The 16,991-nt window shown below is 36.5% G+C and overlaps 1 protein-coding gene across 13 annotated transcripts in view; it reads left to right on the top strand.

Moving 5' to 3' along the window:
* The window catches only part of LOC124375219 (protein hu-li tai shao), a 152,771-nt gene that overhangs the window by 54,155 nt on the left and 81,625 nt on the right, over positions 1–16,991 (top strand). For 12 of the 13 annotated variants that reach the window (XM_046833354.1, XM_046833346.1, XM_046833352.1 and 9 more), the window contains one exon: positions 2,935–2,986. The exons of the other annotated variant lie outside the window; for it this stretch is intronic. The gene's annotated coding sequence lies outside the window, so the exon portion shown is untranslated. The remainder of the gene's footprint in view (positions 1–2,934; positions 2,987–16,991) is intronic. 13 annotated transcript variants of the gene reach the window in all.

The raw sequence follows: 16,991 nt of genomic DNA, 5'->3' as shown, positions 1-16,991 counted from the left end.
TCGCGTGTCTCTAGTGCAGTATAGCTCTGTTTGACATCGTATCTATTTATTACCCATCGTCCTGTCATTATCTGTATACGAGAAGAGGCCGTGGTCATGTGTCCGGTCCAGAACCGAGCAGTATTGATCCCGCATACTACACTGTGTACAATGCCGAGTCCACGCTAGCCGCTTGTTTTTCCATGGTTGTCGAGATTTATAGCAACGGTCGCGTGTCTCTAGTGCAGTATAGCTCTGTTTGACATCGTATCTATTTATTACCCATCGTCCTGTCATTATCCCATTTAACGATCCGGTGAAGACCAAACCGCCGTGAACCATTCATAACCGTCTTACAAATGTTCTGTTGGCGCGGGTAACTGGCGTGAACATTACAAGAACAACACTTCATTCTGAGAGGAAACGGGATATTAAACATTTGAGATTGTTATGTGTTTGAAACAATATAATACGTCTCGATGAAAAAATTAAAAAGTACTCAATATGGGATCTTGTACAAAGAGATAAATGGAAATTAGGAGATTGGCAAACTATAAATGATAGTTATGCAGTGTTTGCGTAATCAGTTAATTGTGTATGATTACGTACCTTCGCCTAAAAAGGACGAGGGATAGTATGTCAACTTCACTGTTTAGCTCGGACAAAAATAAAATTCTCTTCTGAGAGAGTTCTGGCCAGGGGCATCATATGAATAATTAATTGCAAGAGGCACATAACAACTGCATTAAGCACTTGGTAGTTATAACACATGTGGTAAGGAATTTACCATAAGCTTAGTAGGAACCGTAAGATAAACTTGTAAGTGAAGAAACGGTATTGAGAGAACCGATACGAAGTGGGAGAGTGAGTGAGAGTTATTTTGGTTTTTACAAAGTTGCTAAAACCTATACAAAAGAAATGTAAGTCATTTGTCTCTACATTTACTAATCATATTGATTTATGTTATCTTGATGTTCTATTTGATGTATTGTGAAAATTTCTCTATTACTATGTAATTTCTAAATTCTGACAAATTAAGTGCAATTTATAAAATGTCGGCACCGCGCAGTATTTTCTTTATAACTGCATGTAAATAAATTGCTTCTTTGTTTTTATTGTAGAATCATATATTATACATGAATTTTATTTAAAACTTCATGGCCTTTATCAAGGTAAACTGTAAAAAGTCAATGAAATTAGTGTACAACATAATTTACTTAAAACACTTCTTTTGATAAAAAGTAGAATATTTTTTAATAAACAAATGTTGTAAATTTTGTATTTTAAAAATCCATGAAAATCAAATGAATAGTTTTTTTGCAATAATGTTTTTTCTAAACGCTTCTTGTAATTTGAAGTAAAGTGTTACCATCGGATGAGTCGCTTTACATGTTTTTATGTCAGTAAAAAAAATGTCATAATGAACGTAATGTGTTCAGATTTTATTGGCCTTTCACATGGAATAATAAAAAAAGATCTTTACAAACTGAAATTTTTATAATGTCAATTTTGTTTGTAGTGATATTTTTCATATTATTCAATTCATTAGAAAGAAAACAAAAAATAATATAAAAATCTGTTGGATAGTTATTTTACAACAGCTTTATTCCCAAAAGCTTGCAAATATGCGTAAAATAGCCCGGCACTTGATACATATGACAGAAAAATGCCATCGGCACTCAAAGGGTTAAATTTCAGGCAGATTGAATATTACCATTCCGCGCTTTTCTGCAGTCGAGGTGACAAACTCACTAATTGATAATCTGGTTTCTCATTGGTCGCCCTTTGTCATGGTAACCTCACGTAAACTCTCTCACTCGTGAGACTTATCGTACAGTCGGATGAAGCAGGGGAAGCTAAGTGTTGTGACGGATATGTGAAGTGATCTGATTCCCCCGGTGGGGCGTCACGAGAAGCTCCTGCAGTGTCTCTTCCCCTCTCTCTCCCCCCCGATACCTGATATCGATCAGCTGATAAACCGATTAGTTACCACATATCAAACACCCCTCCCCACGTCTCTCCTGACCAACAGCACTTTCCCCGCTGAGCTGCGAGGCCCACGAGAAAGGAGATTTCGCAGTCGACTACAAGCCGACGAACAAATCGTTGACCTTTCCAAGGCGTTGTCCGTTGACCCGACCGACACGGCGCGGTGTGGTTCACTGAGCTGTGACACCAGTCGGTGCTAGATATTCTTGTGTTTGTCACAAGACGTATACAAACATGGTTATAGATGCCAGATAGTGCTATAGCTAGAGAAACATAGAACAGCTGTAATGTTCCACATTTACCGCACAGTAGGTCCGTGTGCAATCGTGCTGACTACTAACAGGACTAAATTATGAAATTTCTTTTATTGAGTAATCCGTTGTATAAAATAATCACGCAGAAACGTATCTGTGACTTGATTAATAATATCCTAATAAAATTCCGGGAAGAATTGAGTTTAGCGTAGCTTTTGAAATTGTTATTGAAGCTTGACGTTTATATCCATTAGCCTACATAGACCTGCATGTGATGCGGCAATTAGAGTTTATATTAATCCCCGAGGGAATGGCTCTGCATAACAAATAGATGATTTTTTAATTGTAATATTAATGTTCAAGAGAAAAAGGAACACGATAATATCATAAACATTAATAACTCCATATCAAGTTTCATTAGTAAGGAGACTACCATTGCATTACAATATTTCACTTGCTGATCGCTTGCTGTACAAAACCGCGTCACTGCAATACATGAATCGTGGTGATGTGATAGTAAGTTGTCTTCATGTAGCTTTAAGATCGGGAGTAGACATAGCTTCCCTTTATGGTCCTCACTTGAATAAGGATTGGTTGAAAGTTCGTGTAGATGGGAATGTGGAGTTAAAAAAGGCTGCAAAGTTCCGCCGCGCCGCCGAAAACTACATCTGATACTATAAATATCATGTTAACGCAGTGTTATTGTTTTCAGGTCCCACCTCCAGCCCTGTGGTAACTACCGTGGAAGCGGTTTTAGACAAACGGTGATTATTGTTTTATGTTTCATAGTATAACCTTCATTGTATTGTTCGTGTTGAAAATCATAACTAATGCTGGCTTTCATTCTTCTTTCTTTAAATATTCTTAAACTTTAGTTCATTAGGTGAGAGATCGCATCAGAAAAATTTTGCCGTCATTTTATGAATTTGGTAATATTTTTATGATTTACAAATTATTCGTGGGAGCTCGTCTTATAGCTTCTCATATATTTCTTCACGTGACCTCAACATCTTTTACTTATACTCGTTACTCTTTTACACATTTTTTATTTTAAAAAATTACAGTTTTCCCCGGCATCAATTTTGCTATTTTCCCTGAGATAACAAATTTAAATAACGAATAACACAACATACCTATAATGTATTCAAAATTAATTTTGTTGTTGTTCTTGTCAATATTTTTTAAAAGATTTCCTATTGAAGTATAACGACAAATGATACAACGATCGATCTCTTGCTTCTAGAAAGTGGGTGCGATCTCTCTCTGTGTCTACTAAAGTATATTATGTATAATAACCAGATAGAGTTCGTCCTGTCTGTGAGTGTGCATGTGATATACAATGTACTGTGTCTAACTCTGTTCCACATTATTAACTACTTGGCCGCTTATCGCATGCTTTACTTAAGCGGCTTATATTAACAGACGATTGTAACACTCGCAACGTTCTTTATTACTAGAACTTAATTTATACATTTTTGAAAAATAAACCATTATCAACAAACAACGTAACAATGCATTCAGACAATTTACTTAGGTTGTCACAAAGTAGAATATGTACTCGTATGTGATGTACTGATATTTTTTAATTCCAATAAACTAGGAGTATTCTGCCGTTATTATCGGTGTACTATGCAGGCATCCTTTGTTCAAGTATCGCACATCAGAATACATGCAAGCCTGACGATATTACAGTACCTATGTTTTAGTTTTAGAGACCGCAATGCGTAATAGTCATACTAAACACAATTGGTTGTATTGTACTGCTTTTACTGCTACGTAGATCCCATTACATTGTGTCATTTCATAGACAACATAGATTTGTTGGACTGCATACCCGGTATACCCGATTGGAAAACAGCTTTATGTGAAAATTGTAAACATGATCAAAATGAAGATGTTTTATCGACAGAACCGGATTATTAATATAATAATATTTTAATCCAAAAAAGCCGCTTTTCAGTTCAGTGGGGGCGGAACCACAGACCTCGGCTCTGAGCCCTGGGGGATGCGCCCCTCCCCCCCCCCCCGTCGTCTGTTGGTGGTTGGTGGCGACATTGATTTTCTAGTCAGGCCGCATCACAATTTTATTGCATTATGTTCCTTTAACTAATTAATTATCTTATAACTTAGTAAACATGGACATGGTTGTGTAGTTACTCAGTTATGAGAGTTCCTTAGAACAATGCAACAACTGCACCTTCACTTTACAATTGTTAGGATCCTCTCTCTACTCTACATTATATAGCTATAACTAAAGGGATATATGTTTGAGACTGATTATCGTATAAATTGTAAACACAGACATGGCTGTGTGGTTACTATCCGTAGAACAATGCAAACAATGCAACCTTCACTCTACAATGTCAGGATCCTCTACTTTACGTTATATAGTTATAAATAAAGGGATATTTTTAATAGGGTTTTCATTGTTTATCAAGCATATACTCACAAGCGTGTCCCAAACAAGTGCAAAAAAATTTGGAATTGAATAATTCCTTTATTAATTCTTATTATGATTCACATTAAAAACCAGTTACTGTACTTGGTTTGTTTTTCCGTCTTCTAACCGCCGCGTCTGATTAAATATGCTGTTTGTCCGCATTTTGTACTAATACCATTGACTACAATGTTCCGTAAGGCTTCGAGTTGTCTTAAAAGGACTTCCTCCGTGTTTTGTTTAAGATTAATTCCTTGGGTGTATTGTTACGCCCTCGAGTTTCCCGAGTTAGTAAGCTCTTTTTCTGAGTTTTCCAATTATTATATTTTTTACTGGTTTCGTCGCATGTACGAGTTGTCTCACCTATTAAGATACTCTTCTTTGTATTTTTTAAAATCCAAAACAGATTCTATAATGTTAAGTTACATTCTCGAGGGGTCTCTCTTATAGACCGAAACCTTCGAAATGTTGTGTACCTACAAGAACTAATTTGCTCGGTTGCTTCGTTGTTTTATTTGCCGATTTACCTTTCACTCCGTATTTTGTTTGGACTGCGAACTGCCAAAGTAGATAGCTTCTCTCCGATCAGCCGTTATCTGTGTAATAGATGTAGTAGGCGGTGGGCGGCAGTCGGCCATTGCTCTGTAGTGGGTGATGTTTGGGTCACCGTTAATGGCGGACCCGGCTGACACGTCTTGATGAAGAGAACTTCTCTATGTGCTTCTGCTTCTTTTCTCTCTCTCTCTCTCTCTCTCTCTCTCTCTCTCTCTCTCTCTCTCTCTCTCTCTCTCTCTCTCTCTCTCTCTCTAAACACAAACATGTGACCGCTGCCGACGATGGACGTCTCAATAGTTTTGTTTTGAAACGTGACGGGCCTTGAAACGTCGACTGATTGGATGACCATGATGGTCGAACATCTCTTGGTGATATCCATCCAATCAGTCACAATTGACAAGGCATCTTTAACTATTTTTTGTCACTTGTTTTAATAATTGCGTGATAGTTTCACTGATAGCACTTTGTACAAATTACATTCCAGGAAGATCGTTGTTTACATTAAATTTAAATACACACGGTAAATAAAGAATTCATTTGAGTATCATACCTCGCCTCGCTGATGATTTAAATGAGTTTATAGTAGAATTTTGTTATATTGATACCAATTTGCCTTTTTATAGACAAAATTGATTATTACTAATAATTAATACATAAAATGAAATTATACTGTCAATAATTATAAATTTGAACCAAACTATGATATTGTAATGATTGAACTATGCATGTAGTGATTTTCGTGCTTGGAAATTAGTATACTTGAATTATTTTTACAATAACTTTCTTTTTTATAGTTATGTCTGTTCTGTTTTTGTCGTTAGAATAGTATATTTAAATTATCTTACTATTTAAAACATAGGCTAATAATGTTCTTAATATGAAAGGACGATAAACCTATAAAGGAACACATTCTATCAGCAGACTAGACTTGTAAGGTAGGGTTAATTGTAAGGCAGGGCCTTATGGCCCTAAATTCGCCCTTTTGTATATATGATACAAATAAAGTCATTTGAATTTAGAAGGTTAGTGACGTGGAAGGTCGAGCCCGTTCATTGTAATCCACTTCCGACACAGACACCGATACCTTAGCGTCGCGGCTGAGTAGAGCTTGGCCCGTGCCGGCTTGACACTCGACTCGGTAGCGTATACACTTACAAACTTATATTAGATGAATTCTTAACTTCTGATTTCTTAACGTGACACGGTATATTTGGCTTTTATTTTGTACAATTATTAAGTTTTGCAAACTGATACAGTCTAATAGCTGTTGTAAAATGTTTGAATCAGTTAGTAACTGTGAATTAATGTTTTTCACAACCCGATATAATATGTTAATTAACTCATTTTCAACAAAGTAACATGTTCCATTCCTAAACTGTAATTGATGAGCTGATGATATAAATCTAACTATCATGTTACGTGACCTTAAGTTAATTGTCTCGATTATCTTGTCATAGAAAAACTGGGCCAATCAGACCTCGTTAGATATGATTTCTACCATGTTAATGTAGGTAACCTGTCTTCATGACCGGAGGGCAGTGCGAGTACGCCGTGTACAACGCGTCGCGGCGTACCGCATTGCTGCCAGTCGATACCCGGCGCCTCACTGTCGCCCCCACGCCATACCATAACTCCCCTCACCCGTACTACTACAGAAATTGTCCAATTTTACTTTCCATCCAAGCTCCCTCTCTTGTTTTTGCTGACGAGCTCTTATCACGTTATTTGATATTAAGATACCGTTAATACATTCGTAGTGACATTATTCACGTATGTATCAAAATGCATAAGACATTAAGTTAATTTGAAAATTCAAAAGTTTACTTAGAAGGTTATTGTGTATTAACGATGGTGGGGCGAGTCAAGATCTTGGAAGAATATCTGAGAGGCAATGAATGTCAGTGAGGTAAGAGTTGAGGGAGGAGGGGCATGTAAATGGGTCACCAGTAATTGATATTTACCGGACAATTACTGTGGCCTTGTGCCGCATCGACCCACAGCTTCCCCTATTGTGCCTGCTTACACATCCTGTATGGCACAGCCTGCACGACCTATTATATTCATACTGGCAACGTTGTTGGTCTCCGGTGTTTTGTGAAAGCTTCCTTATAATAGTGCAATTAGAATTCGCTCAACGAATGTCACAATTTGTATTAAACCGTCTTGAAGAGAGAAAACACTCGAATACTGGGCATCTTTCCATCAGTATCTTTAATAAATTACAGTATTGTTGTTTTTTTACAGGCTCTAGGTTTTATTGTTTGAAATATTATTAACTTAGGTTAAACTAAACGTGTTGGAAAACTTTTGAGTAACCCGTAATAATAAAAAATATCTTACTTGGAGTTTAGCATTAAAATCTCGAGTTGAATTCTTTATTCTCATCTGTTTCGGCCTTACTACAATCTTTTTTTGTGTATTTTCATTTTTGCATTATACACATTATATAAGAAAATTGTCCTTTATCACCACTACTGTCTGATAATTTTGGTCTTCAGACTTTTTGTAGGTTTGTGACTGTTCATTGTTCTTGATAAAATGAGGTTTTCTATACATCTACCAATTGGTATGTAGTTTAACAGATCAACTGAAAACTTATATTATAGAACATTAGTATTAGTATGTAAAATGTAAAAACGGAGATTTCTAGGGGAACCTAACCCTCATAAAAGCGATACGTTTTGTTTAGCAGTTCTTTCCAATCAGGTTACTCTTTATAGACAATTGTTCAAGATTATTTTTGTTAGGAATGTCTTGTCTCGATTTTTAGTATTTTCACTTTCTAAGCAAACAAAGTGTTTGTGCATAATAAATTATTGAGACGCATTTTGTCAGTTGCTCACGCTTTATCACGTCCATAGGACGTGGCGCGACGCGACGGGGGAGTGCTGAGCCATGCCAATACTCACTCTGTGTACGTGCTAGGCTCATTTCTACGATTGGCGCCACATTATCGATCTACATTCTATGAGTGACGCCGCTCACGACGTGCTAGGCTCATTTCTACGATTGGCGCCACATTATCGATCTACATTCTATGAGTGACGCCGCTCACGCTCTTATTACAATTGTCTCTACCCTACTCTAGATCATTGCATTCTTCATACACTACCAAGTCCTTGGTTTTGAAGCAAAACTTGTGAATATGAGAGTGATATGTCGTTTCCTACAAAATATATATACTTATGAAGCTTATTTATTACCATTGTGTCACAATATTGTAAGCTACGAGATTATGTAAGTAATAATAGAAGCTCAATGTGATGGTTTTGATATTTCAGTAATGTATCATTTTTGAAATAAGATACTGCGAATATTATCTAAACAAATAAGATTATAATCTTTTATAAAAAACCTTTCTTAAAAATACTTAAACCGAATATAATATACTTAAACAGAATAGATAGTCTGATAAACAATAATGTGTATATCAGACATCTCTACCAGTAATCCACATTGAAAGACAATGTGAAAATGCCAAAGTAATTTACAAATCATATCAATAACGACTCTGTAAATTTAGAAATCAAAAACGTAATCAACTTAGAGATCATCGAGGGATAGACTTCGCAAAACTTAAGAGACTGACAACATAAAAGTAATAATTGAATAATTGAATGAATTGAATCGGACACACAAGTGACGGATCCCGATTATGTTGTCACACAAGAAGACTAAAATAAATACAATTTACAAAGGAATACTGTTTATTTTCACAGAGACGAATCATTTTGCAAATTTGGAAATAATCTACAGTAAATTTGTAATGAAATATGAAAACAATACCTATTTATTAAATAACCCAATAAGTTCGTGTCACATGAAATTTGAATTTAGCTGTGGAACAGAAAACACTATATAGATCATTACATATTACTCAAAATTAGTTTTTCATATTTATATTGCACATTATGTTATGTAATAAAATGTTGATGTTAAAATTATTGAAGATTTATTTTATTACTATTTTAGTAGTCTTTAGTATATTCATATGAAGTATTGTAGATCCTTGCAAGTAGTTGGCAGTCATAAAAAGGAAAGTTACAGTACCGTGAATTTTATATGCTGACCAACGTTTTGATATTTGTTTTCCAAAATAGATCCTTATTTTGTTAGATAAAGTACTAAAAACAACAGCGTAATTTTAGTTTTGAAACTGTTAATGGAGATAATGTTGGCAGGTTTACTTGTGTACGGACTACAGTATTCAATGTCATGATATGAGGTCGTCAGTACTAGTGAGTCTGTTGTCCTACAATTATAACGCTAACGCAAGCCCCAATTACCGTGATTAGTCACCATTAGACGACACGACGCGGCGCGAGGACAGAGTACAGACAGTCTGTACAACAATAGCAGGTTTACTTGTGTACGGACTACAGTATTCAATGTCATGATATGAGGTCGTCAGTACTAGTGAGTCTGTTGTCCTACAATTATAACGCTAACGCAAGCCCCAATTACCGTGATTAGTCACCATTAGACGACACGACGCGGCGCGAGGACAGAGTACAGACAGTCTGTACAACAATAGCAGGTTTACTTGTGTACGGACTACAGAATTCAATGTCATGATATGAGGTCGTCAGTACTAGTGAGTCGGTTGTTCTACAAATTATAACGCTAACGTAAGTCCCAATTACCGTGATTAGTCACCATTAGACGACACGACGCGGCGCGAGGACAGAGTACAGACAGTCTGTACAACAATAGCAGGTTTACTTGTGTACGGACTACAGTATTCAATGTCATGATATGAGGTCGTCAGTACTAGTGAGTCTGTTGTCCTACAATTATAACGCTAACGCAAGTCCCAATTACCGTGATTAGTCACCATTAGACGACACGACGCGTGCGAGGACAGAGTACAGACAGTCTGTACAACAATAGCAGGTTTACTTGTGTACGGACTACAGTATTCAATGTCATGATATGAGGTCGTCAGTACTAGTGAGTCTGTTGTCCTACAATTATAACGCTAACGCAAGCCCCAATTACCGTGATTAGTCACCATTAGACGACACGACGCGGCGCGAGGACAGAGTACAGACAGTCTGTACAATAATAGCAGGTTTACTTGTGTACGGACTACAGAAATTCAATGTCATGATATGAGGTCGTCAGTACTAGTGAGTCTGTTGTCTACAAATTATAACGCTAACGTAAGCCCCAATTACCGTGATTAGTCACCATTAGACGACACGACGCGGCGCGAGGACAGAGTACAGACAGTCTGTACAACAATAGTAGGTTTACTTGTGTACGGACTACAATATTCAATGTCATGATATGAGGTCGTCAGTACTAGTGAGTCTGTTGTCCTACAATTATAACGCTAACGCAAGCCCCAATTACCGTGATTAGTCACCATTAGACGACACGACGCGGCGCGAGGACAGAGTACAGACAGTCTGTACAACAATAGCAGGTTTACTTGTGTACGGACTACAGTATTCAATGTCATGATATGAGGTCGTCAGTACTAGTGAGTCTGTTGTCCTACAATTATAACGCTAACGCAAGCCCCAATTACCGTGATTAGTCACCATTAGACGACACGACGCGGCGCGAGGACAGAGTACAGACAGTCTGTACAACAATAGCAGGTTTACTTGTGTACGGACTACAGTAATTCAATGTCATGATATGAGGTCGTCAGTACTAGTGAGTCGGTTGTTCCTACAAATTATAACGCTAACGTAAGCCCCAATTACCGTGATTAGTCACCATTAGACGACACGACGCGGCGCGAGGACAGAGTACAGACAGTCTGTACAACAATAGCAGGTTTACTTGTGTACGGACTACAGTATTCAATGTCATGATATGAGGTCGTCAGTACTAGTGAGTCTGTTGTCCTACAATTGTAACGCTAACGTAAGTCCCCAATTACCGTGATTAGTCACCATTAGACGACACGACGCGGCGCGAGGACAGAGTACAGACAGTCTGTACAACAATAGCAGGTTTACTTGTGTACGGACTACAGTATTCAATGTCATGATATGAGGTCGTCAGTACTAGTGAGTCTGTTGTCCTACAATTATAACGCTAACGCAAGCCCCAATTACCGTGATTAGTCACCATTAGACGACACGACGCGGCGCGAGGACAGAGTACAGACAGTCTGTACAACAATAGCAGGTTTACTTGTGTACGGACTACAGAATTCAATGTCATGATATGAGGTCGTCAGTACTAGTGAGTCGGTTGTTCTACAAATTATAACGCTAACGTAAGTCCCAATTACCGTGATTAGTCACCATTAGACGACACGACGCGGCGCGAGGACAGAGTACAGACAGTTCACAGATTTATTATGAACTTAGAGCTTCACACAATTTTGTTAAATTTTTATTGTTGAGTTAAAGCAATATTTTATAGCTTATTTCAAATCCTTATGTGCTTTTAACTTAATTGTATTTTGATAGTAATAATCTGTGAGCTCTGTATTTATTATATCGTTTGTTCTAGTTAGACATTGGCTACAACAGATCAACCCGACAAATCCATTTAAACATTAAGCTCACTACTTTTTGTTTCATAAACATTATGACCTCTCGCGGGAACCAAGTTTATACGATTACATATTTATAATATTAATATTGTATTTGAGCACCCAAGAAAAAAGTTAAAGTTCCAGGTAGAGTATTCCAAGCTGCTATTAAGATGATGTTACGGCGTAACAAAATAAATAATTAGAAATTTTGTTTTACTAGCAGGAAATTGTACATGGCTCATAGTTCGCTGACTGACTATTTTTATATGTCAAAACATGTTTTCTTCCAATAAAAAGTTTTTAAACCCATTTACGACCCAAATAAATTAAACAACACTCATCATTTCCTTATTAAACCATTTGCCAAGAACGTGTAGCCTGAAAACGATCTGCTCGTTAAGTTATTACAAAGTAGAGATGTTCGCTATAAGACAATTAGTATACAAGTATTTTTTCCTTGGTTTCTAAGAATTTCTGAAAAACGCGCTATGAGCATATATATTAATGATCTAGCTATTGGTTTAAGAGCTAGTTGTAATGAAATGGCGATTTGTGTTTTTTGCCAACGCTACAACCGACCCTTAAAGCCATTGCCCAACCCTTGTCAGTAATGTAATAATAGTTAATTGTTCTACAGGATTGGTTTGATAGCATTATTTGTGACTTTGTTAAACACGATTTCTCCATTTGAATAACGTTAAACATCCACTTAAACATTTTCTAACCATCCTCGATCTTGTATACTCACTGAAAGTAGGCCACGACTGTAAACCGAGGACCACGATAATATCAACAGTACAGAGCACTGCACCTCATCGTAGCACCCCGGCTATTCCGGGATGTGCCGCTATTTCTGGCCTGACTGGAGCCGGCACCGGCACGCCCTAACCCTACCACTACCTACCACTACTCTTAGTGGCTATATACGTGTCGGTGTCAACAAACATATCTTATATATCACAATTATGTGTAGTAATTATCGCTCAGTTATTATTTGTCTTTCTGTTACGTCCGTAATAATCTGCCGAAATAACTTGTGCCGAGAGAAGTTACAATTAAACAGTTGCTCTCTGGCTATAGAAAGGATAAATCGTAGTAGACGTCACAGCTGTAGTAATCCTCGTCTGTTCTGTTATTGTTAGGTCCGTAATATCTGCCGAAATAACTTGTGCCGAGAGAAGTCACAGTTCAACAGTTGCTCTCTGGCTATAGAAAGGATAAATCGTAGTAGACGTCACAGCTGTAGTAATCCTCGTCTGTTCTGTTATTGATACGTCCGTAATATCTGCCGAAATAACTTGTGCCGAGAGAAGTCACAGTTCAACAGTTGCTCTCTGGCTATAGAAAGGATCAATCGTAGTAGACGTCACAGCTGTAGTAATCCTCGTCTGTTCTGTTATTGATAAGTCCGTAATATCTGCCGAAATAACTTGTGCCGAGAGAAGTCACAGTTCAACAGTTGCTCTCTGGCTATAGAAAGGATCAATCGTAGTAGACGTCACAGCTGTAGTAATCCTCGACTGTTCTGTTATTGATACGTCCGTAATATCTGCCGAAATAACTTGTGCCGAGAGAAGTCACAGTTCAACAGTTTCTCTCTGGCTATAGAAAGGATCAATCGTAGTAGACGTCACAGCTGTAGTAATCCACGACTGTTCTGTTATTGATACGTCCGTAATATCTGCCGAAATAACTTGTGCCGAGAGAAGTCACAGTTCAACAGTTGCTCTCTGGCTATAGAAAGGATAAATCGTAGTAGACGTCACAGCTGTAGTAATCCTCGTCTGTTCTGTTGTTATGGCAGAAATTAATTGGCCGCGGCGCCGAACCGTCCTCGGGCAATTCAGCAATATTAGAATAAACAAGCCAGATCTAGGCACTAGAAGCAAACAAATGAACGTTGAACGGATTTAACGTTGTCCGGAAATAACTAGATGTATTCTCGTCCAGTCAGTAACAGCACCGGTGTTATAATGTGTAGTAATTATTGTCTGGAGTACTGGTAGTAGGACCGCTTGTTATTGTTTCAACATCTTTTCAGTTTATACGCCACATTCCTCATTATGAATAGCTGAAGTATTTGAAAGGTGATGACAGGTTTGCTCGAGCAACATAAACAACAGTCGGGTAAACAGGTATTACACAGGTTGGTGGTTAAAGCAAGGTTTTGGCTCAGTGCTATATTCTAATATTTTTTTATTAAAGTACCGTTATGAATGTGAATGATTTATAATCGTAGTTGAGAATGGTTCTTTGAGTTAAAATATGTTTGCTGTGCTCGATTTAAATGATACGGAGCCCAGACACACCTTTCGAGTGATCAGTGGAATTACGACGGGGATTCTCCTAGACAACCCGTGAATTTCTTTAGAGAGACATATGCTGCACGAAGCCTGTGTCATTTTAAAGAGAGAATGTCGAGGTGTTGTATCCTTGTCCTTTTTGTTCATTGAAATCTAATTTCCGTCTTTTCTCATTATTTACATGTTTGTTTCAATTCAGTACTATTTATAATTTTCTTCTCTGTATAACTGTCCAGCAACTTTGATGATATTTCGTATGAGCTTAAATGTGCTTCTAAAAAACTGATGGTTAACATTGCTTACTCGCCGAAGTGTTTATCCGCATTTACTTTCTGAAGAATTCCTTCATTAATATCTTTTTAGTCAAACTCTCCGAATCACCAGCATTTTGTACCAATACATCTGTGATAGTGATTTTTTAGTAGCACAACTCTCGGAAAAGAGAGACTGCATTGTTGATAGAAAATCACTCAGAATGCAGACGAAGAGGTTCGCCAGCGGAATGTGAAGGACCAAGTGTTGTAGTCAATGAGCTAACAAAGGTGCTGCTCACTATCGCCGTGCCGCTGAGATAGCTGTGACATCTACTCAGATTTATGCTTCCTCCGGCCATTGGAGCAACTGTGATTTGTGGGTTCACTCGGCACGCAGGTTTAAGCACTGCTACACTGTCAGAACAATTTCCTGTTGATAACAACTGTCTGCTATGGGTTGACGAGGTTAAAAAATGAGGATTGCCTTAGATTTATTTAAACACTCAAATAAATGACTTGATAATATGCTTTGACTTATTAGTTAGCGACACAGCAAGAAAAGATAGGTTTAGGGCGTGCCGGTGCTGGCTCCAGAGAGGACAGAAATAGTTAGTGCCCCCGTCCTGGAATAGCCGGGGGGCAATACTACGATGAGGTATGCTGTTGATATTTGTTAGTGATCCTCGGTATACAGTCGTAGCCATTACATGATCAAAGATGGTTAAACATGAACCCGAATAGAAATGTGTGTTACTATCATAGTAACTGACATCCTGCATAACAAAATGACAGCGTTACTCGTAATGTTACTCTCAATCGATTGAGATGGTTTTAAAATATGTTTGCTCACCCTAAAGTCTGCTGCTTGTTTAACACACTCAAACGCGCGCGAACTAATTTTATGCACGGAATTGAAATTTATATACCGATTAATGTTCGGCAATAACGAACACTCGAAACAACCAATTGACGGACATGAAGGAATCTCTACCATTGACTGAAAAATTGATACATTCTCTTTTAGTAGACTAACTGATTGTATGGATATAGAACGAGGATTAGTTAAGCATGTATTTGTTCTTGACTTGTTAAGCATTCGGAGGTCCTGTCTTCGAATTGTATCCTTCGTTGCAGGCTACTTTTTTGCCCAATGGAGGACAGTGGGAATAGCCATATGAGTGTTAGTAATAGTGATTATGGTATTACATTCTCTTATTTTCAATTACACCACGAGCTCATGTAACACCATCTAATACAGTACGGATTATGCATATTATGCATAAAGAAGTCGTGTGAAGAACAAGTGTAACGTGCAAGTTTTTCGGATTGATTTCAGTCGCATTACTGGTTCCTTTTTCAATATTCTTTCTTTTAACCCTCGAACTGGCTATTCTTTTCCCAAAATGGCAGGGACTTGTTTGTGATTTCATAAGGTTTTTTTAAATTTTACTCAGTGCTCGTCTATTTTTAAGATACATAAATTTTTTAAATATCCATGTTTTTAGAAATAAATGTAGTTTACAAACAAAATTTAAATAATGAATCATTTGAATTTGACTTTAAAATACATTTATTAAAATATAGAACAAAATATACCAAGTTTTGTTATACATCTTATTAATATGATCAAAAATAGATACTGTGTATATATATATATATATATATATATATATATATATATATATATAATTATATATATATATATATATAAATTATCAAAATCTATTTTTGTAAAAAATTGGCGGATTAAAAAAATCTATAAAATCTACAAATGTGGAAAATGCTCTTATTGCAATATTTTTTATATAATTGTGACAGTTTAGATTTTACTGGATGATCTTATTTCTGTACTCAAATGTAGATATGTATAAAAGAAAAAGTTATATTTATAAAATTTTATGTTGTATAAACAGATTTTGTAAGGCAACAATTTTGATTAATTTTTACAAAAATAAAAGCTGTGAAATAAAGTCTTATTCTTTTTTAGGTAAAAAATTTTTTATCCACAAATTAATTATAAATAGACGTATATAAAATATATTTATATGCGTTTACAAAAATGTACAACAATGCATTTTATCTTTATTAGTTTCAAAATCAGTTGGGTCAGTCACAATCAATTTATGGCAATGGTTCAACCAAGTCAGATAAAACTTCATCTATATCTACCAAAATAATATTGTCTTCTGATTCACTAACCAGTACCTCCTAATGCTACTACTGTTAAAATAACTCTTATTGTGAAATGTAAGATTCATTATTTGCTTAGCAATAAAAATATTAAACCTATCTGAAAATAGGCCAACCTGCAGGTCAAACACAAACTTCCACATTTTTCACTTCAATAATTTAAAAAACATTCATTTATACACACTAAACAATTAAAAATATAAAGCATACAAATAAATAGCAAACAATACTCTAGTATTGACAAATGGTGTAATAACAACCAAGGATTTACTACGGCAACCACACGATGCGTAATAATTCTTATCCTACTAGGTGAGTCGGTGATTGTGCAACAGAACAAAAATAAAAATAATAGTTCATATTATTCAGTGACAATACTGTTGCTTAGAGAAGATCTTCATTGTTTTAATATGATTGTTTACTGTACTTCCAGACAATGATACAGTACACAAAGTAATAACATTTAATGAAACTCTTTTCGACACATTAGACATTTTGGGATTTTACAAAACATAACCTTTTCAAACAACT

The sequence above is a fragment of the Homalodisca vitripennis genome, chromosome 1 (genome assembly GCF_021130785.1).
Source record: "Homalodisca vitripennis isolate AUS2020 chromosome 1, UT_GWSS_2.1, whole genome shotgun sequence".
In the NCBI taxonomy this organism is placed as follows: domain Eukaryota; kingdom Metazoa; phylum Arthropoda; class Insecta; order Hemiptera; family Cicadellidae; genus Homalodisca; species Homalodisca vitripennis.
The sequence above is the reverse complement of the archived record's forward strand: the minus strand, read 5'-3'. Positions and strand labels throughout refer to the sequence as shown.